Source organism: Dermacentor albipictus, chromosome 2, assembly GCF_038994185.2.
Source record: "Dermacentor albipictus isolate Rhodes 1998 colony chromosome 2, USDA_Dalb.pri_finalv2, whole genome shotgun sequence".
Taxonomy (NCBI): domain Eukaryota; kingdom Metazoa; phylum Arthropoda; class Arachnida; order Ixodida; family Ixodidae; genus Dermacentor; species Dermacentor albipictus.
This window is the reverse complement of record NC_091822.1, coordinates 12,091,301-12,113,070: the sequence shown is the minus strand read 5'-3', so window position 1 is coordinate 12,113,070 and position 21,770 is coordinate 12,091,301. Positions and strand designations below refer to the sequence as shown.

The following is a 21,770-nucleotide window of genomic DNA, read 5'->3' as shown; positions in this document are numbered from 1 at the left end:
ATTTATCCCCAGCTAGCCCATGTACTTGAAGAAAGTGAGTGAGGTAGTACTTTGATGTTGTACTGAACTGAATTCACATGCCGAATAGAATAGCGCACCGTCAGATGAAACTGATGGCATGGCTGATAACGTACGTTCTTTCCATTGTTCGCTACTAGTGTCTTGCGCTTTCGAAAGTTATCTTCGCCACTGGAAACAGCGCAGAGCTCGTTCGTTGAAGCTGTGTCACCTGAGACTCCACGGAACACGCTCTGGTTCACCACCCGAAGTTCGACACGATTCATTCACCACACCACACATTACACGAAGTCAGGAGTGCCACATTTTAAATCGCTGCAGCGCCAAACGGAACTGAAAATTCATTTCCTTCGACAGAGTTTCTCAGCTGGGCTCGTTCACTCGCCAGTTATGAACTCGATTGACGCGCTAGGCCTACGCGTAACGTAAACAACATCGACGGTGGGCAAATGATGCTTATCCAGACTTGGAGTTCAGAAGCATGTTTTCATTCGTTTCCAGCACGACAAAATACACAAACGCCATGCACAGACGTTGCGGCACTCGTGATTTGGCTGGATGTTTTAGCAAACCATGGCACTGCTACATGTCTACAAGTCTACGAGGCTACGTGTCTTTCGCTTTCGAAAGTTATTTTCGCCACTGGAAACAGCGCATAGCTCGTCCGTTAAAGCTGAGTCACCTGAGACTCCATGAAACACGCCCCCGTTCACCCCCCCAAGTTCGACACGGTTCATTCACCACACCACATTGCTGATCATTATTGGGGGCGAGGACTTACGGAGTCGCCACCTGTCGGAAGCGCCTAACTTGCGTGGTATGAGGGATCACGCGGCACGCTCCTCATAGGCTTCGCTTACGGCGCTCTATAAAAACACCACGCGGCAGCCCTCATGGACATTTACGTAAGCACTCTCAAAACGGGGGAAGTTTTACACTCTCCATATTATAATCATGGGCAACCAGGAAACACAGAATTGTTTACAGACGCTATCTCTTTACCGAATACGTAAAGTGAACGTCACTGCCCGCGGTCGCCGCGATGGAGTCTCCCGAACCGGCTTCTAGCGTTAAAGGTAGGCAAGCGCTGAAAGTAAACTACGTGAAATATGTTCTTATATACAACGGGTTGTCTGTATAACCAAATGGAGCATAACAGAATGAAGCCTCAATGCAGCGATCGCTCGCAGCGACCGACTGCGTGTCTGCATGCATGTCCGCGCACAATGTTTCGATTTCGCTGTGAGCGCGTTTTCGCACCGTGCCGTGAACTTCAGGCTGCAGCAAATGAGCATTTGGCAGTACACTAGCAACCATTTTTGCGTGGGCGCTATTAGAACTGTTCAAAAATAATTTCGCTATAGAGACTGCGACGCCTACGGCGACTGTGATGTGCCGTCGCAACGATTGAAACTTCCTTTGTCTTCTAAATCCTTGGACATTTCAATATTATTTCTCAAGTTGCGTCGCACTGTATGTTTATAGGTCTTGTCAGCGTGCGATTTCCCTCTGTTTCTTTTTCGTAAGCCAGCGCATTAATTCATAACACGAACATGACCATGTGCCATGCCTTCTTTAAATGCGAGTCTTACCGCTCCCTTTCCGTTGCAGTGAACTTGCCAGTATCTAGCATTAACAAGTTCATAGACCAAACCATCAGCGTCTCAGTACGTGTTTTCTGCTACTCACCGAACATTGCAGTCCCGGCGCCGTAGCATAAATCTTCCTCGCGTCTGTGTTTGCTGCACACCCGAGTTGCAGCCGATGGCTGTCTGCCGGTTCTAAGTTTCGCGAGCCAAGCTTCACGCAGCTCCTTGTCCTGCGGCTACGTGTAAATAAGGCTGACACCGGGCTCCGTTGCGTACGTCCGGCACTGCGGCACCGAGCAGTAGCCTACCATGCTGCACGCCTCCAAAGGCAGCCACTACCTATTATAGTACTAATGTTGCCAAGCAGACACCCAAGGCGGTAAAACTTCAGGACTTAAGCAGAACCGCAGAGCAGCTGGGACTTTAAACTTTCGTTTTCAGCTCGCTTCGGCGCCTCCGAAGCAGCCGACGCAGTCGCTGTGTCCACGTGATCCCTCATGCCGTGTCACGCCGGCGGTGGCTTCAGCTTTTCCAGTGGTGGAGCTCGCCTCCAATAGGCATCATAGGCATAGAAGCCGGAATCCTCACAGCCTCTTATTGGTGGGCGCCGGCGCATCGCAGTCTCTGATTGGTACACGCCGGTGAAGCGTCGCCGCGCGTCAGTGAACTTCTAGCATCGGCAGCCGGCAAAATCTCTGCGCGTCAACACGATCCGCCCTGTTCCCGACCGATGCTTTGACGCGCGTGTCGAGGCTTGCCAACGCGGGCCAGTGGGTGAGTTTAACGTGTGGACACGACATATACGCGGGTGCACCAAAACTTCTGGCACCCTCAATTGAAAGCTTTGACGCGCCGTGCAGGGCCGGTAATGACGTCGCACAGGCGCCACTACGGTGGCCGCAAGGAGCCGCGCCATTAAAATTACATCACTTTCAGGCTTCAGCATTGCTATTGCTACGCACGTTTAATACTCAATAGTCTGAGAAAATATAAGATAAAAGGCATGCGCTGTGAATGTTATGTTTCATGACATTTGTTTGCGGGCTGCCATTCCCAAATTCTTAGCAATCACTTAGTCAAGAACACAAGACGTGGTATAAGCTACTTTAGTGATTGAATAGTGTACCAATCTAACACGCATATGCCGCATGGGTAAGCATATATCACACAGCAAATTTATTCTATGAGTGGCTAGCTGGTGTCAGAAACAAATGGTAGCCGATTTTTATGCCGCTGTGACTGGTGATAGGAGTGAACGCCTCGAGTGGCGTGAGCGAAGCGGTCAGGAATGCTCCCGTCGGCAGCGCGGGCTCTGTGGCAGGCATGGTCATACGCAGTCAACTCTGAATAATTCAGTGCAGCAATCCAGACACTGAGGTCAGTTTGTTCTTCGTAGGGCGTCAAGTGCGACGGTTCATTCCGTTGAAACTGGTTTGATATTGTTGGTGTGCGACGGTTGGCAGGAGACGGCCGACGGGTCGCACAACGTGTGCTTACGCTCGCTATTGCTTTTTGCTGGCGGCAGCCAGCTGTGCACAGAGACAGCACCGAGAGCCTTTGCACAGAGACAGCCTGTGCATCTGCAAGTGATTGCGTCACCTTACCAAGGAATCGTCGCTGACGCTTAACGATACGACGCGACCCGTGTGATGTAGCGATCGAATTGAATGCGTGATATTGTGGCGAGACAACGTGTCGGAGCATCAAATATGGTTTTCAACCGCAGTCGTCGACCGGAAAACTGCAGCCGCAACGTTCTTGAATAAAGCTAATCACATCAACGAGAGACATCATTGTAGAAGGCCTCGGAATACCCGTCACCGAGGCCAATGCGGTGGCACTGCCTGCCCCGTTATTCATTTGCTTCAAAATTTCCTAGTCACTTATGCAACTTTTGCCTTTTAACGAGCCAGAAACCGACCTTGGGGTGACTGGGTCGGCTGACGTCTCTCGTAGAACAGAATAAGCGGGTTCTAGCAGCACATCTAACAAGAATTAAATAATGTTACAAGGACACAAATATAGCCACTGAATCAGTTCGTACTGATAAATTTGTCTTCGAAGACTCCATTCTCGCTAATTTTGGACTAATAGGTCTATTATTGCGAGAGAAAACGCAGGGCAAAGTTCTATTTCTTTATATTTTGCGTCGAAACCCCAACGCCAGCATGTCAGTGCGACGTCACAGATTTCAAAGTATGTTTTCCTGTTTGGAGCTTACCGGCTCAGTAAATGTTCCGGGAGCAAGCCCTGTTCAGCCCTTGGATGCTATAGAACGTAATCTATAGTTCACCTTTATTGATAAAAGATTAACCATGCTCGAGCAGGGGACGTCAATATCCGTGACATCATGGCGGGCTAACCTTCAAGGCATCGTCGCCGCCCATGTTTATTTATTTATTTATTTATTTATTTATTTATTTATTTATTATACCTCGAAGGTCCCAGAGATGGGGTATTACGTGAGGGATGGGCTTAGCTCAACAAAACAGTTATTAGAGAGCGGCTTTGAAGTGAATAAATTAAATTATGGGGTTTCACGTGCCAAAACCACTTCCTCATTATGAGGCACGCCGTAGTAGAGAACTCCGGAAATTTCGATCGACCACCTGGGGTTCTTTAACGTGCACCTAAATCTCTGCCTGGAAGTGATGTGCGTCGGAGTAGGGCGTGTCGTCGGCAGACAGACCGTTCCAGTCCCTTGCGGTTTTCGCAAAAAATGATTGCAGGTGGAAGGTAGTCTGCGCCGGGGGAGGATACACGGCTGTTCTGTGGTTGGTGTCGCTGGACTTACAACGAGCTGGTAATATAGCTGAAATCTGGAGTAGTCAATGATAGAATTTGTGAAAAAGACACAGTCTAGAGATATCACGTCGTGGGGGGGGGGGGGGGGGGGGATTCTAGATTAGTAAGACCAACGGGTATTTATTTCAGACACGCTTGCATGATAAGAATATTCAGAATAAATAAACCGGGCTGCACGGTTTTGAGCTGATTCAAGTGGATTAGATAGGTTATGTTGATGAGGATGCCAGACAGAGCATGCATATTCTAACGTAGGGCGGACATATATAACATAAGTTATTAATAATTTTACTGATGGGGGAGCAAGTCTCAAGTTCCGACGGAGAAAACCGAGGGTTCGATTCGTGGCATTGGCTGAGTTAAGGACAGGATGTGACCAAGTTAGGGTAGTTGAAAAGGTTATGCCGAGGTATTTATATGAGTCAACGGATTAGATTTTGGAGCCGTATATGGAGTATTTCTCTGGTTGGTGATGCTGTCTGCGATGGAAAGAACCTAGTCAGGTCTTTTAATAATTTAAAGACATCAACCATTCGTTACATCATAATTCAATGAATTTTAGGTCATTTTAAAGCAAATCCATGTCTGAAGTGTCAGCTATGCGTCGATAAACTACACAATCGTCTGCGAACAATCGAATATGAGAAGAGATCTCAGTAGGAACGTCATTAATGTAAATAAGAAAGAGTAGTCGTCCAAGAACTATGCCTTGTATTACGCCCAAAATTACAGAAGATCGTTTAGATGACTGCGTATTAGCAAATGCAAACTGCGGCCGGTTAGTGAGAAAGCTACGTATCTAGTCTAGTACAAATGGATTAATCTGGAGACGGGAAAGTTTTAGGAGCAGCCGTTGGTGTGGAACTTTGTCAAGTGCCTTTTCAAAGTCTAAGAATCTGGCATCTACAGGCAGTGGCGTAGCAACATGGGGGGGGGGGATGTCATATACGTCTGAAGGCACCCGGAATTTGTTGATATCCTCGACTTCCTCTACTACACCCAGGGGGAGGGGGGGGGGGGTGACAGAAGACCTATGGGCCCCCGGATCTAGCTACCGATGATCTAGCTACGCCACTGTCTACAGGTACAGTCGCGGACAGAATATTATGGACCATGAAATCTAAGAAAAAGCTGAATATCTCCGCAACCTCACAACGCAATCTGGTATTTGCATTTTGGACCTCGACTAGATTATGCTAACAACGTTGTCGTGGGCAGTTTTACTGGTTACTGCTACAGGCTGCTCGGGAATTGAACATTTTCGGAGATACCATGGTCCATTTTATTCTGTCCGCGACTGTACGTTCAAGTCGAGGTTAGAATTTAGATCATGAGAAATAAAGCTAGTTGAGCCTCACATGAAAGACCTTTACGGAAGCCATGTTGAGCAGGATGAAATAGGCTATTGGATACTAAAAAGTTTATGATCTGAGAGTAAATAACTCTTCCTTAACACCTCCTTTCCTCTTTTCGCGCCACTTCTGGCTTACCAAGAGCATTTCAGAGCTCGAGGTAGGAGTTGCGTTTTTGACATCGTAGAAGACTAATTTACTAATACAGGGATAAACATTTTTCTCTTTAGCATCCCTTTATTTCTTGCAAAAGATTTCACCGCGCTGCGCATTTCAGGTTTACGACAAGTACATCTTGCCGCACCGCGGGGAGCCAGCAATCAACATGATCCCCTTTGTGACGCGGCCAAAGTCGAGAGGATACGTCAAGTTGCGCTCCACGGATCCTGAGGATCCCCCGATTATCGTCTCCGGCTACTACACGCACCCCGACGACGTCAAGGTCATTGTCGAAGGTACGCTCGCCGTATGCTGCTGTTCCCTTTCCCAAAAGGACACAATTGCCGGCACGATATATGTTAAACATACGTAGCCATCTTGACCTAAAGAGTTTTTGTGGCGGTCCAACGGTTGGTAACAGCGGTGTCTTCCCTTGTGCACACGGAGGGTCAAAAGCCCTTCTAGAACAGGGCAGGACGGGCTGCCGCAACGTCACCGCAGGGCCAAAGCCTGTTCGGGTCAGGGTCGCTGTACGCTACACTATTTTGAAACGCCTCGAGCTTTTCATAGCAGTATGCGGTCTCACACGGTTTGCGAGTCCGCTCAGATTTTCGCAGATCCCTGTCGATCTGGCCTATCGTTTTGCACTGTCCTATACCTGTATATCCTCGTGCACATCGCAGGTCTCAAGTTCGTTCACAACATCACAAGGACGAAGGCGTTCGCAGAGATAGGCGGCCGCGTGTGGAGCGAGGTGTTTCCCGGCTGCGAGGAGCACGAGCAATACAGCGACGAGTACTGGGCCTGCCTGGCGCTGGCATTCCCAAAGACGGCGTACCATCCAGCCGGAACCTGCCGAATGGGCAGCGACCATCGGGCAGTGATCGATCCCAAGATGAGGTAACACGCTTTTCTCTCGTGTAAAGTGCAGAGGTAACACCTTGTCATTCTTTGTTGCTCTTTAAAGGCCTTCTGCAACGAAATCTCAGTTGGGCTAAATTCACTATAAATGCCATGCGCATACTATGAAGCTAATCATGGCAACGCCGCAGGGCTGGTAATTGCCTAATTTTGTTACTAGCAGCTATTAAATAGCGCCTATGCACACGACGCGTGCACCTGGTGGCGAAGCTGTCGTGATGTGGCGAGTATTGAAGAAGCGCACGCAGCCGTTCCTCTCTCGGCTGCGCCCATCTTGCGCCTCTAAAAAAAGTTCACACCCTTCGGGTTGTACTTTGTCCCCAAACGATAATCGTCATCTGTCTTGCCCGCATTCCCTTTCTTTAACGCGGCGAGCCCGCTACTTCCTAGTCGCGAACGGCTTGCGCCCTATCAGCTTCACACAGCATTCTCGTCAGGAAAGTAGCGAGCGCCGAGTTTTCAAGAGAGGAAGCGCAAGCAAGGCCGATGACGATTATTGTTTGGGGACAAGATAAGCCCCAAAGGGTGTAAACTTTGTTTAGAGTGTAGGCAACCAGGCGCATTGCTTGTTCATCATTGCGAGTTGACGGCTGTCTCTCTCGGCGTGCGCTCTACCTGTTGTGCTCGTGATTTGAGCTGTTGTAAGGATGTCCATGCGTTGCGTGGCCGTCGGGTGCTCGAATACGTACCGGAACGCAAGCAACGGCAGTGTATGGCAACGCTGAGTGCAGGAAGACCGAACACATTTTTTCTGTCCTGCCTTTCAGAGCGAAAGCGTGCACATCAAAACAAGTGCGATGCGGACCAGCCAACGCGCACAAAACATGTAAACTGCAATTGACGAAGCTGAATAGAACAGCCATTTCCCATCAAGATCTGATTGGCAAAGGCTTTCGTGGGTACTATATGCCGCGTTGGCGCACTAAAACAACCAAAGGTAATGTTCAAAGGTGAGCTGTATTCAAGGGCGATATTATCGAGTGACCATTTCCGGTAGAGCACCATCTTCAAGATATCTCGTGCGTGTCTAGATCGGACTGGTGGGAGTAGACGAAGGAAATCCTTTCCGAGATTGCACCACAAACGAGCAGGAACCGCATGCTGGATTTTTCACGAAGGTACAGTGTACTAGAATAGGGCCAGTGTGTTCAGACGGCGGAGCGTGCCACGCACTGCTTTGAAGCCGGGGGCGTAGACAGGTCCCGGATGTATGCGGCAGCGCTGCAGTCGCACGGGCTGTACGGACGCGTTCTCCGTGTGTTGCAGCCAGTTGCAGCGTGCTTGCCATGTGCTTTCTCTGAAGGGCTCTGAAGGAATTCCTCGAGTTTCCGCCTCGTTGGGAGTCACATGCAAAAGGATTTCCATTTGTTGGGCGTGTTGGTAGACTGACTTGGAAAGCATATTTAGCGCCAGCGAACAAGGACAGAAGGGAGACGACACCACAATGCGCTAACTTCAACTTGATTGTCAGGAAACACCCGCCTATTTAACTGCGCATGGGTTAACTAGGTTGGTGTTTCCTGAAAATCAAGTTGTTGAAGTTAGTGCACTGTGGTGTCGTCTCCCTTCTGTCCTTGTTCGCTGGCGCTAAATATGCTTTCCATTGCAAGAGGACTTTGCGGCTTGAGCCAGTCGACAGCAGATGGGCTCCGTGTGACATTGTGCAGCACTTTGGCCCTGATAGAATAGTTGGAGAGGGTTTTAAATACCTACTGACATCTAGACTAAGCCAATATATGTTGGAGAACTTCTTGTGTGGTAGTCGTGCGGATCCAACGATCACCCAACGCCGTCTCAATTTTTATTGTTGTGAATTGCATTTTTATATCCTGGCGAAGACAATGCAAACACGAAACACAGAGGTCAGTAAAGATTTGGTATCGCTACTTCACTCACCTGATAATTCTGACAAGGGAGGAGACGTTGCGTCACAATGGACGAGTTAGTTGAAGCTGGAAATCTGACGCTGCTAGAGCAAAGGCTAAACAATACTCCGGCACAGCACCGGGCTTATGTGGAGAAAAGGAGCGATGACCGCCTCATCCATTATATATGGCAGGGTATGCCACGCAGGAATTTTTTACTCGCAAGAAATGTGAGGACTGCCGCTCTCTTTTTTTGCAGAACTCTAGTGTCAGTAGCAGAGTCTCAAAATTCACGAAATTTGAGACAGGGGAGGATTGCTGTATCCCTCCGAGTTGCTTTTCGAAGCACTAAAGAAACTTGAGGGAATATATTTACAACCTTCTTCAGCAAAGAGGAGCTTTTGCAGCGACAGCATAGTTGATGTCACGATTCTAGTGAAAGCTTTATATTTAATAGGCTATGCTATCGGCTCTACATTACATGCTGATGATTTCACATGAGCAGTTGTGCGTTTTTATGTCCTAACAAGGCTGCACTTTTACGTTAAAGGAGTTAATCAGTGAAAAGAAGCACGAAGAAAAAAGAAATTGCACTTTAAAGTTAGGTATACTGTCAGGCACGTACCCAGGATTTTTTTTCGGGGGGGGCCCACCACCTCCATCATCATCATCATCATCAGCCTGTTTTATGACCACTGCAGGACGAAGGCCCCTCCCTGCGATCTCCAATTACCCCTGTCCTGCGCCAACCAATTCCAACTAGCGCCCGCGAATTTCCTAATTTCATCGCTCCACCTAGTGTTTTGTCGTCCTCGATTGCGTTTCCCTTCTCTTGGTACCCATTCTGTAACCCTAATGGTCCAACAGTTATCTAACCGGCGCATTACATGACCTGCCCAGCTACATTCTTTCCTCTTGATGTCAATTAGAATATCGTCTATACCCGTTCGCTCTCTGATCCAAACCACTCTCTTTCTCTCTTAACGTTATGCCTAGCAATTTTCGTTCGATCGCTCTTTGCGTGGTCCTTAACTTGCTCTCAAGTCTCTGTCCCATATGCACTGGCAAAATGCACTGGGAAATGCACTGGCAAATGCATTGGCACTGGACATATTGCACTGGCAAAACGCACTGATTGCACACCTTACTTTTCAATAATAATGGTAAGCTTCCTGTCAGGAGTTGGCAATGTCTGCCGTATGCGATCCAACCTATTTTTATTCTTCTGCGAATTTCCTTTTCATGATCAGTGTTCCCTCTGATTAATTGACCTAGGTAAATGACTCCTTCACAGTCTCTAGTGGCCGACTGGCGATCCTGATATCTTGTTTCTTTGCCCGGCTATTTATCATTGTCTTCATCTTCTGCATAATAATATTCAACCCCACTCTTACACTCTCTCTTTTAAGGTCTCCAATCATTTGTTGTAACTCGTCTGCATTGTTGTTGCATAGAACAATGTCATCGGCAAACCGAAGGCTGCTGAGATATTTGCCGTCGATCTTTACTCCTAAGCCTTCCCTGTTTAATAGCTTGAATTCTTCTAAGCACGCAGAAAATAGCTTTGGAGAAATTGTGTCTCCCTGTCTGACCCCTTTCTCTATAGGCATCTCCCTGCTTTTCTTGTGTAGAATTAAGGTAGCTGTAGAACCTCATAGATATTCTAACGCGAAAGACGAGTCAGTAAGACGAGAAACTATTTACAGATTATATTTACAACAACGGTTGCAGCGCTGACCGGTTAGATTCACAGCGCGAGCCCAGTTCGTTCTTCCTCCTCTTTTCTGGAGTGATGGCGCCTACGCGCCCCGTTCAAACAAACAAATACCTCCCACATGTAGCAATATTTTCCAAGCTTTTTACGTAAGCGTTCTGTACTCCTTGATTACGTAGTGCCTCTATGACTGCTGGTATGTGTACTGAATGAAATGCCTTTTCGTAATTTATGTAAGCCATATAGAGAGGCTTACTGTACTCTGCGGATTTCGCGATAACCTGGTTGATGACATGGATGCGATCCATTGTAAAGTATCTCTTCCTAAAGCCAGCCTGTTCCCTTGGTTGACAAAATCCAGTGTTTTAACCTTATTCTATTGGAGATTATTTCGGTAAAGATTTTATATAATACTGGGAGCAAGCTAATGGTCGCATAATTGTTCAATTCCTTAACGTCTCCTTTATTTGTGGATTAGTATAATGTTTTCTGGGACCCTTGCAGTCGATAGACACTTCGTATAAAGAGCCGCCAGTTTTCCAAGCATTATGTCTCCTCCATCTTTGAATAAATCGACTGTTATTCCACCTTATCCTCCCGCTCTTCATCGTTTCATCTCTTGCAGGGCCCTTCTGACCTCATCGCTAGTTATAGGAGAGTTACTGTATCTATTTATTTTATTTATTTATTCAAAATACCCCCAAAGGCCCTCATTACGAGGGTATTACATGGGGGGGGGGGGTCAATCACAAGCACTGGTTGTAGTTTGTACATACTAAAAACAAGAGAGGTTAACAGAAGTAATAATACAGTGAAACATAGTTAACATACAAGATAATTAGGTCACAATTATTACAGAGAAAACATTAGTACATATTAGGAGAACATAAGGCAACTGCACTAAAAACACCAACAAATATCGAAAAACACTGTAAAAGTCCCAAAAAAGAATAATAATACGATTAGTCGACAAGTCGTGAGCGAATTAAATGTTGAAACATTTAATTGTTGAAACATGAAATTAAATGTATCCTGTTCATTACTGTTTCTAAGCAAACTATCGTGACTCCTCTAGGTACTGTATACAGGTCAGCTTAGAATTTTCCGCTGCTTTTACTATATCTTCGAGATTGCTGATAATATTGTCCTTCTTATATTTTAGTGCATACATCATGGTTTGTCCTATGCCAGGTTTCTTTTTTACTGATTTCAGGCTGCGTTCATTTTTTACGGCTTCTTCAGTCTTTCTCATGTTATAGTTTCGAATATCAGTTATTTTCGCCTTGTTGATCAGTTTTGACAGTTCCGCGAATTGCGTAACGCCGTGGGGCCGCCTGCAGTCCCATGCAACCGCGTAGAGCGCAGGACACTGCGATTCTAGATGTACTGCGCTCAGAAAGGTTTGAAAAACACCCACATAAGCACAGCAGAGAAGTGGCTACGTGAGGCGGTTCGACCGATAACTGTAGAAGCGTCATTCAAAACAAGTAATTGTTCTCCACTTCCGGCGGCGTTTTCTCTACTTCCTTTTTAGATAAAAAGATGTTGATCCATAAATATTCTCATAAACAACGGTTAACTTTTTTATTATTCGCTTTTGCTTGCAGTTTGGTTGTTGCCTTGGCTCTCTCCCTTAGTAGATCGCTTAATTTCTCAAATCCTTGCGATTTTTGTTTCCAGTTGCCAATTTTGCAGGAACAGTGCTTTACACTTTTCGTGCAAAATTCGTGTGAACAGACGAGGTAACAGGCGACAGTCATCTTGCTTATGGGTTTAAGGGTTATTGCAGGATTCCAAGATGTACGCTCTTTGACATTATTTTATTTCTCACCTTATCTAACCCATATCACGTGTATATGGTTCCGGGCATTTGACAGCGTCGCGGCGAGCCGTAACTCAAGGAAACAATGAAGCAAAGGGATAAGTTAAACGCAATTGGCGTTTTCTCCGGCCGCAACTCGTTCCATGAGAGTACAGACCAGCTGAGTAACAGCCGCATTCCACTCCTGGTCCTAGGATCAGCCTAAACAAAGATGGTTGAACTAACAAAAGCAACAGCTATGCGCATGACGGTTGAATAGATGGTGACTACGGAACGCATCTCCAGTTAATCGCGTGGGTGCGGAATCTACGAGAAAACTGTCCTTCACATTACAAGAGATGCCGATAACTACCGCCATCTAAAAGGAGTGAAAAAGGCAGCATAATGCTGACCGATGAACAGCTGCGAAGTCTCAACATTGATCTGGCGGCGCTTTAGGAATGTGTGAGGAGTGGTGGCGTGGGTGGGGAGGGGGGGGTTATGCCACTTGATTTCGGGGGGGGGGGGGCCGGCCCCCCCCCCCTGGGTACGTGCCTGTATACTGTTCTTAGCAGGCTGGTGCAACATATGTATGCTGACCCTTGTCTTTTTTATCTGAATGCACAACTTTTTCTGGTGCATTCAAATAGCAAATTTTTTGAATATAGAATAAGAAATTAATTAAGGAATTCATTTGCGCAGATTAATTCCGCTGTAGGTCTCCATTGTTTGGGATGGAATGTACTCGCACTGTTTTTCTGTTTTTATATACTGTGTGTAGTTTTGCAGAGATCCCTTTTACTTGGCGTCTTTCCTACCTGTTTTATTCCTTCCATAGAAATGTAGGATGTCGGTGTGTCTCATACTCGCACATGAGCCTGACGTTCGGGAGCACTTCATGATGTAAAAAAAAAATGCACGAATAAACTGTGCAAATGTAGTTGCGGGGGGTTCGCGAAACAGGATGAAAGGACGAGGGACAAATGTTTATCGCGAAAGAAGGCAAATGCCAAGCAGGGAAGCTTTTTTGGCTTTGGGCTATGTACGTACATATTGTATTGCCTTCTCTTCTACTACAGCGGCTGAGGAACTATGACGTTGGGTCGCGGATGCCGCGGCCGCTTTTTTATGAATGCGAGCCGCAAAAGAAAATGTGCGCACCTGGAATCCGAGTTGGTTTAAATCAATTCGGTGTCCTTTACTACGGCGTTATTTTCAGCTGACTTTTCCGTCCGAATAATTTCTGGTTACGTGGCAGCGTGGTTCAAAACAAATTTAACGGTGTTACGCCACTACTTCGGTGTCTGCAATACATTTGCTGTCAGGTTAATAAATGCGTCTAATGGGCGTTGAGATGCGCTAGGAGTGCACATACAATTCATCTCTTATATGAACTGAGTTTCGGGGATGCATCTTAACATCCGCCGAGCATTTGCACGTCTTATTTGATTGCGACAGAAAATGATCATCAAAATATTAGCATGCAGCGCTGCAGGGCGCTGCGCCGTACGTTCCGTACAGCCCATGTTTCTACAGCGCCATCTCGGCCTATCTACACGATGCGCCTCAGCGGCGAGCGCTTCCTGAACTCACTGCCCCTGTTCTAGTACACTGTAACGAAGGTGAACGTGACGCGGCGGCCATGGTGTAGATGCGGCGGCAAGCCACGAAGGAATGCAACGACGCCGGAGCGAAATGAGCGAAGCTTTATCACGGCCGCAATCCGGCCTGTCTGATCGTGAGTTTCTGCACACTTACCACCGAGATCCTGTAGCCCGGCCGTGCCAAGCGTCACCTACTTATCGTCCTTCCCTACAGATGGCGGTGGTTGTCTGGTCGGTCGACGAGTCCGGCGCTTCCAGCGTGCCAGGCAGCGGCGGGTGAAGTCGGATACGCCGGAGGCGCCAAGGTCGCTGAACTTTTTTTCCCTGCGGTTTAAACGGGACCAGCGCGGCGATCAGTCGGCGCATAAGTGCGCAGCGAGCGAGCGTTCCTTCGTCGAAGGCGCAAACAAGCTCGCTTCAGTGAAACCGAACGACATGCTGCTGGTCAGTCGAGCTAGCGCGATGTTCCAATTGCTCCAGCGTGCGATAGGACAAGTTCTATTCCCGCGCCAGCAGCCACACTAGACTATAGAGCGTCCAATTTTCGCCGATTTAGCGTAGCTGCGCCACGCGTGTATCGCGTTAAGCCGGACTAGACGGCACCTTTGGTTTTGCCACTGCAATGCGCTCTATTTCTAGCAGAAGCAGGACGCATCGAGGCCCTGCTGTTGAACGTAGACAACCAGATAAAGAAAACCGGCTGTACTCGGAGAATACTTAGCATCAAAAGAACATCGCGGACGCGCAACGGCGTTGTCACAGCGCACGAAGCAGCTAAGGAAGTTTACTAACTCTGTGGCTAGCAGCAGTGGCGTAGCCAGAAATTTTGTTCGGGGGGGGGGGGGGGGGGCTACGCCACTGGCCCCATATATATATATATATATATATATATATATATATATATATATATAGGTAGTGACTACAGTGACGGGGCCCGGCACTTTAACATGTGTACTACAGTGACGGGGCCCGGCACTTTAACATCTGTACTACAGTGACGGGGCCCGGCTTTTAACATCTGCCCTGCAGTGACGGGGCCCGTCTCCACTTTAACGTCAACACTGTAGCGACGTCAATGGCCGCACTTCTTTCAAACAGCATTCTATGCAAACAACTTCGAGCACTTCACGGCAGGCAGTGAACCTTATTACGGTCCTAAGGAGCGACTCCGAAACTCTCTTATGAGGGAGGGGCCGCCGCGAGCCGCTCCCACGTTGGGACGGGCAGGCCGTACCTGACCGCCTCCTCTCACTCTTCCGTGGTGAGATGATCGTGGTCCCGTAACGAGGGACACCGCCAGAGCATGTGTTCTAAAGGGCAGAATGGACCTCCGCAATCTGGACACGAGCCCCGCACGGACGCGGCGTGCCCCTGTGATCTACAACGGCCGCTGCGAACCGGTCGGACGAACCGTATTGGGCGACGTCGACGAACGCGACCGATCGTGGATCGTCGGCGACGGATCCGAGAAGTGCGGCCGCCCGGGCCCAGCGTCTGCCTACATTGCGTTGCGGGTGCACGTTGTGCGGGAACAGCGAGACCGTGACGGCCTCCCGCGACCACGCGTCGAGCGCGCACCGCCTTTCCCTGACGGGTTTGACGGGTTCCCCGCAGGCGAGGAAGCGAGCCTGACAACCTGGACTAATTTCTGTGACTCAACCTCATGGAAGGTGATGTTGACCCCCAGCTGCATGAGCTTCGTGGTGCTGGCGTCTATGGGGATGCCGAGCACTTCACGGACCGCGATATTTTATTGCAGTACTGTCCCCATTATATTTCACATCCGGACCCAACCACTAGCTTGAATCTTTTGCGTATGCACTGTAACACCTATGATGATTATAATAAATTTGAAGGTTCACTGTAATGGAAGGGGAATGATAAAAAAACACATAAAAAAGGCACGGCACATGTTCCTGCTTGTGTAACGCCAGACAATGAATATTCTACTGAATTAAGAAAAAGAATCAGCGGGTCGCTTAGAGAACCGATAAACATGCAGTTCGATGAAATTTGAGAAATAATGATATTGAAGCTTCCAATACTTTAGAAGAAAAGAAAAAGAAAATTAAGACTGAATCATCGCTACGGAACATCACAAGTCGCCGTAGGCGTCGAAGACCCTAGCTATAACGAAATTATTTTTGAACAGCTCCGATAGTGTCCATGCAACAATGGTTGCTTGCGTACTGTCAAATGCGCATATGCTGCGGCATAAAGCTCAGGCACGGTGCGAAAACGTGCTCGGAGCGAAAGCGAAACATCGTGCGAGGACATGCATGCAGACGCGAAGTCGGTCACCGTGAACCCGCGCGATCGCTGCATTAACTGTTATGCTACATTTAGTTACAGAAACAGCCATCCCACCATAAGAGCATACTTCACATAGTTTTCTCGGCGATCGCTTACGTTTCACGCAAAACGGTTCGGGGGAATCGATCGCGGCGACCGCGCGCAGTGTCCCTGCCACGGAGTCCCAGCTTACTGTACGTAGTAGGCAGATAGCGTCTGTAAACCATTCTGTGCTATCTGTTTGTCCAATATTATTATTTTAAAGGTAAAATACTGCCATTTCGAGAGTACTTGCACAATTGTTCAGGAGGGCTGCCGCGTAGTATGTTTATTTAGCGCCAACGCATGTGAGGCGCTTCCAACAGATGGCGACTCCGTAATCGCCCCCAATACCTACATCGTGACGGCCCCGTCGCTGCAGTGCTGTTGTTAAAGCGACGGGCCCCGTCACCGTAGTGTAGATGTTAATGTACCGGGCCCCGTCACCGTAGTGCAGATGTTAAAGTGCCGGGCCCCGTCACTGTAGTCACTACCATATATATATATATATATATGGGACCAGTGGCGTAGCCAGAAATTTTGTTCGAGGAAGCTTCAGCTCGGGTGCTCCTATTTAAATACATGTAGAAAGGGAATTCATTATACCCTGCAACCACTTCACCAAATTTGAGGAGGTTTGTTCCATTTAAAAGAAAAAGTTGAATTCGAGTGACTACTGGTTTCGAATTTTTCATTTAGATGGTCAAATATTTATTAAAGATTGGCCAAATCGAAAATTTCCAGAAAACGATACTATCAAGTTTAAAACTCCGTGACTCAACAATGAAAAACGATATCACAATTCTTTGAATTGCATCTAATAGTACATCTACAGCGGACAAAATGGATATGTTACACATGAATCTAAAAAAAATGTAGTATTGTGGAAATACGGCTTGTGCAGAACCCTTGTACACAACGCAACCAATTCACGTAAGATACAAATTGACATAGCAAACTTGTACGCTTTGACTGTTATAATAGATGCCGTTTACACAACCACAATGTCTGTTCTTCATGCATAGCTATTAGTTTGTAAACGTCGTGCTACTATTTTTTCAAACTTTCGAATTTTTCAAAATATTTTAAACAAAATTCACGCCCTAAATCGAAGTTGTGTTTCCAACAGAACTAGGATTTAACTTTCTCTCTCAAATGCAACGAATTTCAATAATAGCGATTAGCAGGATTATCTAAGAAAAGCGTTTCTGCGTTTTACAAGTATTTGAATAGGCCGCGTTGGATTGGGCCCGAGCTAAAGCTTCCTCTTAAACAATTTGTCAAGGGAACAAATCCATGAATAATAACTGCATTGTCATTGCCAAAGATGCTGCAAACGAATTCTTGAACGCTACGCACAGTCAAAACAATAAAATATGTATTTTTTCATAAAAGAATGTACTCGTATGTGCCAAAAATTTTGCCCAAAATAACTGATATCAATGCTTCCATATTTTTGTCTATTTAAGTAAAGAAAATATCACACGAACTTTAGAACTATATCAGTTCGAAACCAGGAAAGCAGTGCATGCCACTGATATGAAAAATTAAAAGGCAATGAACTGAACAAGTTGAGGACAAATATGTTAATGAAACTTTGACATTCAAGAACCATGCTTACATTCTTGTATATATGCAATGGCCAGTGAAAAATCTCAATGACGCTGTAATTTGTTTTAATGTATTACGCAGAAGCAGCTGTCACTGGTCGTGTATCGTGAGTAATTGCACCGAAATCATAGTCGCAACAGAGGGCATGCATAAAAAGCAGGAATTCTGCAAGATATACGAGGGCAAGTCAAATGAACGTGATCCAACAACGGGGTACTTTATTTAAAAGTAGTCTTCATGAGAATTTAGACATTTGTCCCACTGACTAACGAGCCGCGTGATTCCCATCTTATAAAACTCCTTGGGTTGGTGTTTCAAAAAGTCTGTATCTGGTTCCCTTGAGCTGTTTTGTCGGTTGCCCCAAAATGTAGAAGTCGCAAGGTGACAGGTCTGAGCTGTATGGCGGATGCTGCAGCGTTTCCCACTTGAACTTTGCCAGTTTTGTATTGACCACATAAGCGACGTGGGGACAGGCATTGTTGTGGAACAAGATGACCCCATTCGTCAATTTTCCACGTTGTTCGTTCTTGATTGCGACACACTGCCGTTCTGGCGTTTCACAATATCGGAAACAATTGATAGCCTCTCAGGATGTAGCAAATTCTATCAGTAATGGACCCTGCCGACCGAAAGAAAAGTACACCTTTCCAGCGGAAATGATGGCCTTTGCGTTCTTTGGGCGTGGTGAATTCGAATGTTTCCACTGTAAGCATTGCCGTCGTGTTTCAGGCTCGTAGTAGTGGCACCAAGGTTCGTCCCCGATCACAATTGCAAACAAGAAGTCGTCATCCTCATTGTGATACCCGATCAGATGAGTCAAGGCAGCGCGAAACTTCTCCGTCTTCTCGCGATGGATCAAAATCTTGGGGATCCATTGCGCACCAAAGAGCCCATAACCGAGAAGCTCATGACTGAACCATGACTGATGTTCAGACGGTCTGCCAGTTCATCGATGCTTATCGTCCGTTCTTGTTTCATCAGCTCATGAACCTTTGAAATTGTGTGGGGGCTGAATGCACGACGGTTTTGGCCCGGTCTTGGAATGTGTTTACAACGTCCTTTAAGCCGTTTGCTCCAGCGTTTCACAGTGGTCAATGAAATGCCGTGTTCAACGTAAACGGCAGCCATACGGCGATTAATTTCTGTTTTGGAAACACCTTTAGCTGTCAAAAACTTCGCGACACCGAGCTGTTCAACTTTTGAAGTGTCCATTATGTGACGCAACCATATTCAACCCAGTTTATGAGAGCATTAAAGAACATTTATCTTCACACCTGCGTGTCACTTTTGTAAATGAGACATGTCGTTCTCCTACGCGCATGCCTCGCAGATAATGAACCGAACCATTATTGCGCGGTTAGGGTAGGCGCACTTTCATTTGACTAGCCCTCATACATTAGAAATGCAAAGATACAATGGGATATACAAACGCGAAAATTGAAGAGTACAAAATTTAATACAAAATTGAATTGAATTGAATTGAATACAAAAAAAAATGAAGAGGCTCAATGTGTCCTAGGCGAGAAAAAGTCAAAGTAGAAAAAATACGTAAGAACGCAGTTACTTTGGCTGGCTTTAGTGTCTTGACATGGATGTTCCGGTGTAGGTTAAAAAAGTGTTGATATTTTTTTATGTGACATGACGGCACAAATGAACCACCCCAACAAATCGTCTCATTGGACCTCGCTGCGTGCTTTGTCAACTCGTCTGCTAGTGTGTTGATTTGGCTTGTCTCGTTGTATGTTCCGATGTAAGACTTTAGAAAAGTCAATGGACCTTTGGCGTCAGATGTTTATAACAACATTAAACCAACAAAGTTCCGCAATTGAAAATTTAAAGCACAACTTCGGAAATGTCAATGCACGTTTCACATCAAGAGCTTATGAGATTTATACCCATAAAGTTTCGCAATTGATATCCATTTGCTCCATAGATTCCGTGGCCTCAGTGAGATGCCGCGGCGAGCCCGCCCACCATCAAAGCGCCCTTGAAACTTTGTGCTCGGATGAAACTGCTTCGCGTTATGTGACTGCCGGTGTATGGGCGTTTCCACGAAATCCAGCCCGAGTTCGCAATCTTCGCGGTTAAATGTCTTTTCAAGCGTCAAAAAGACACTCTAGGCAAAATTCAGAGTGATTTCCAGCGCCGGGGGTCGCTTCGATCGGCGGTGCATGGACAGCACGAAAAAATTTCGGGGGGGGCTGAAGCCCCATAAGCCCCCCCCCCCCTGGCTACGCCCCTGGCTAGCAGACGTGCGGGACCTGTTTACTGATTGATACGCCCGAACGGAAAACCGACAGCGTGGGCGCTGGTTAGCCACATTCTTCAGGGTACGTCACTTGCGCCGGCCGGTAATGGCGGCGTTTCTTTTCTTCAGTTTCGCTACGCAAAACATCAATTTTTGCGAGCTCTTTGTGACGCATTAACCGATATTTCAAGCGTAGGATTTTGCACAGACGCTAGTGCATGTCTGAATTATTTGAAACTGGGCTTTCTACGCGGTCAAACATTCCACCGCAGTTGGTCTTCAACATTTCAGCATGACCAGTTTTCTGACGTTCGGTGTAACTTTGACGTGGACTGCTAATTTTTTTTACAAGTTTCAATTTTCTGTTGACTATAGGGAATAAATGTTACTTGTTATGTTGCACAATATACTCGTTTAAGCTTTCTGTGAAACTAGGCGTAAATACATTCAGACAGTTCTTTTAATTCGTCTTTTATTGTGTCTGCATTTTGAAGGCAGACATACGCGTCTGCCGTATACAATCCTGTATGGCTTTAACTACATGATGATATCCGTGTCTCACGTGCATGTGAAACTCTGAACAAAATAAAACACAATAAAGAAGAATAGTATGCACTATCACGGCGGGATGAAACGCGAACAACGGAGCGTACTGCTTTCGCTACGTACTCTACCGCGTGACCGCGCCCACAGTAAACACTTGCACGGGCGCAGTTACGTGGCTTCAGGCTACTCGTTGTGGTCTCGTTCACGCGGACCGCTGATAACCTTATCAGTGTTTCGACATCGTACTGGCGGAACGCCGGTGGGTGAGAGAGGAAGGTAGTTTTTTTTTCACTGTTAGTTTTTCGCACAAGACAGCGTGTGGAGCTATAGACAAGCACTTTAGGAAAGCAAAAGCCTGCAGCGCTCTGCCGGAATAATGTCGAATTTCTGACAGGGTTATCAGTGGTCGACCAAATGAAAGCAGGGCGCAAACATGTGGAAGATTTTACCGTGGGCAAAGTTAAACGGTAGAGTACGTACTCTGGGGATGCGCGACCCTCGCGCCTCCCCTGATGTTTTTCCCGCATAGCGCGTGTCCTGTAATCCCGCTTCGCCGCGTGGCCTGCGTGACGTCCGCGGTGGTCAATGTGGTTGAAGCGCAGTCCGAGAGATGGCTCGAGTGTTGCGCTACTAACGCCGCCGACAGGCGAGGTTACCTGGGCGCCGAAAGGAAGGCGCTTGCTCTCTTTGGGTTCGGGAAGCAAGCGGGACGGATGTGCCATGCCGCGCGCCGACCGTAGCTTCGGCGAGACCGTCTCGCGTGGCCGCCTTCGAACGCGCCATGATTCGCGTGACTATACACGCGAACGACCAGGCGTTGGGATCCAGCATGGGGCGAACATATTCGCTCACTTCCGGTCGCGGTAAGTCAGACTTCTAGATTTGTCGCGCGCCCATCGGCATGTTTTGTGGATAGCAACTCGGCTAGCTGGCATTGATCTATGAAAGGTGCAATAAATGCCCTTGTGATTGTTTGCACTACTGTGTTGTCGTTCCTCTGTCCCAGGAGAACACGGGTTTGAGAATCCCACATCTGGCTGCCCAACGTGGGGCCTCTTGGGGCATCGAACGATAGATTTAACATTTTTGCTTCGTTTGAGACCTTTGTTTGAACCGAAGCGTAGGGCTAGCATGGATTTTGATCGCTAGCCTTGGCAGCGTGCTTTCTTGAGCGAGGCGACGGTGGCTGTAGTGTGTTTGAACATG

The 21,770-nt window shown here is 47.1% G+C and overlaps 1 pseudogene; it reads left to right on the top strand.

The window, feature by feature from the left end:
- LOC135908837 (glucose dehydrogenase [FAD, quinone]-like) overlaps window positions 1-21,770 on the top strand; it is a 161,673-nt pseudogene that overhangs the window by 123,369 nt on the left and 16,534 nt on the right.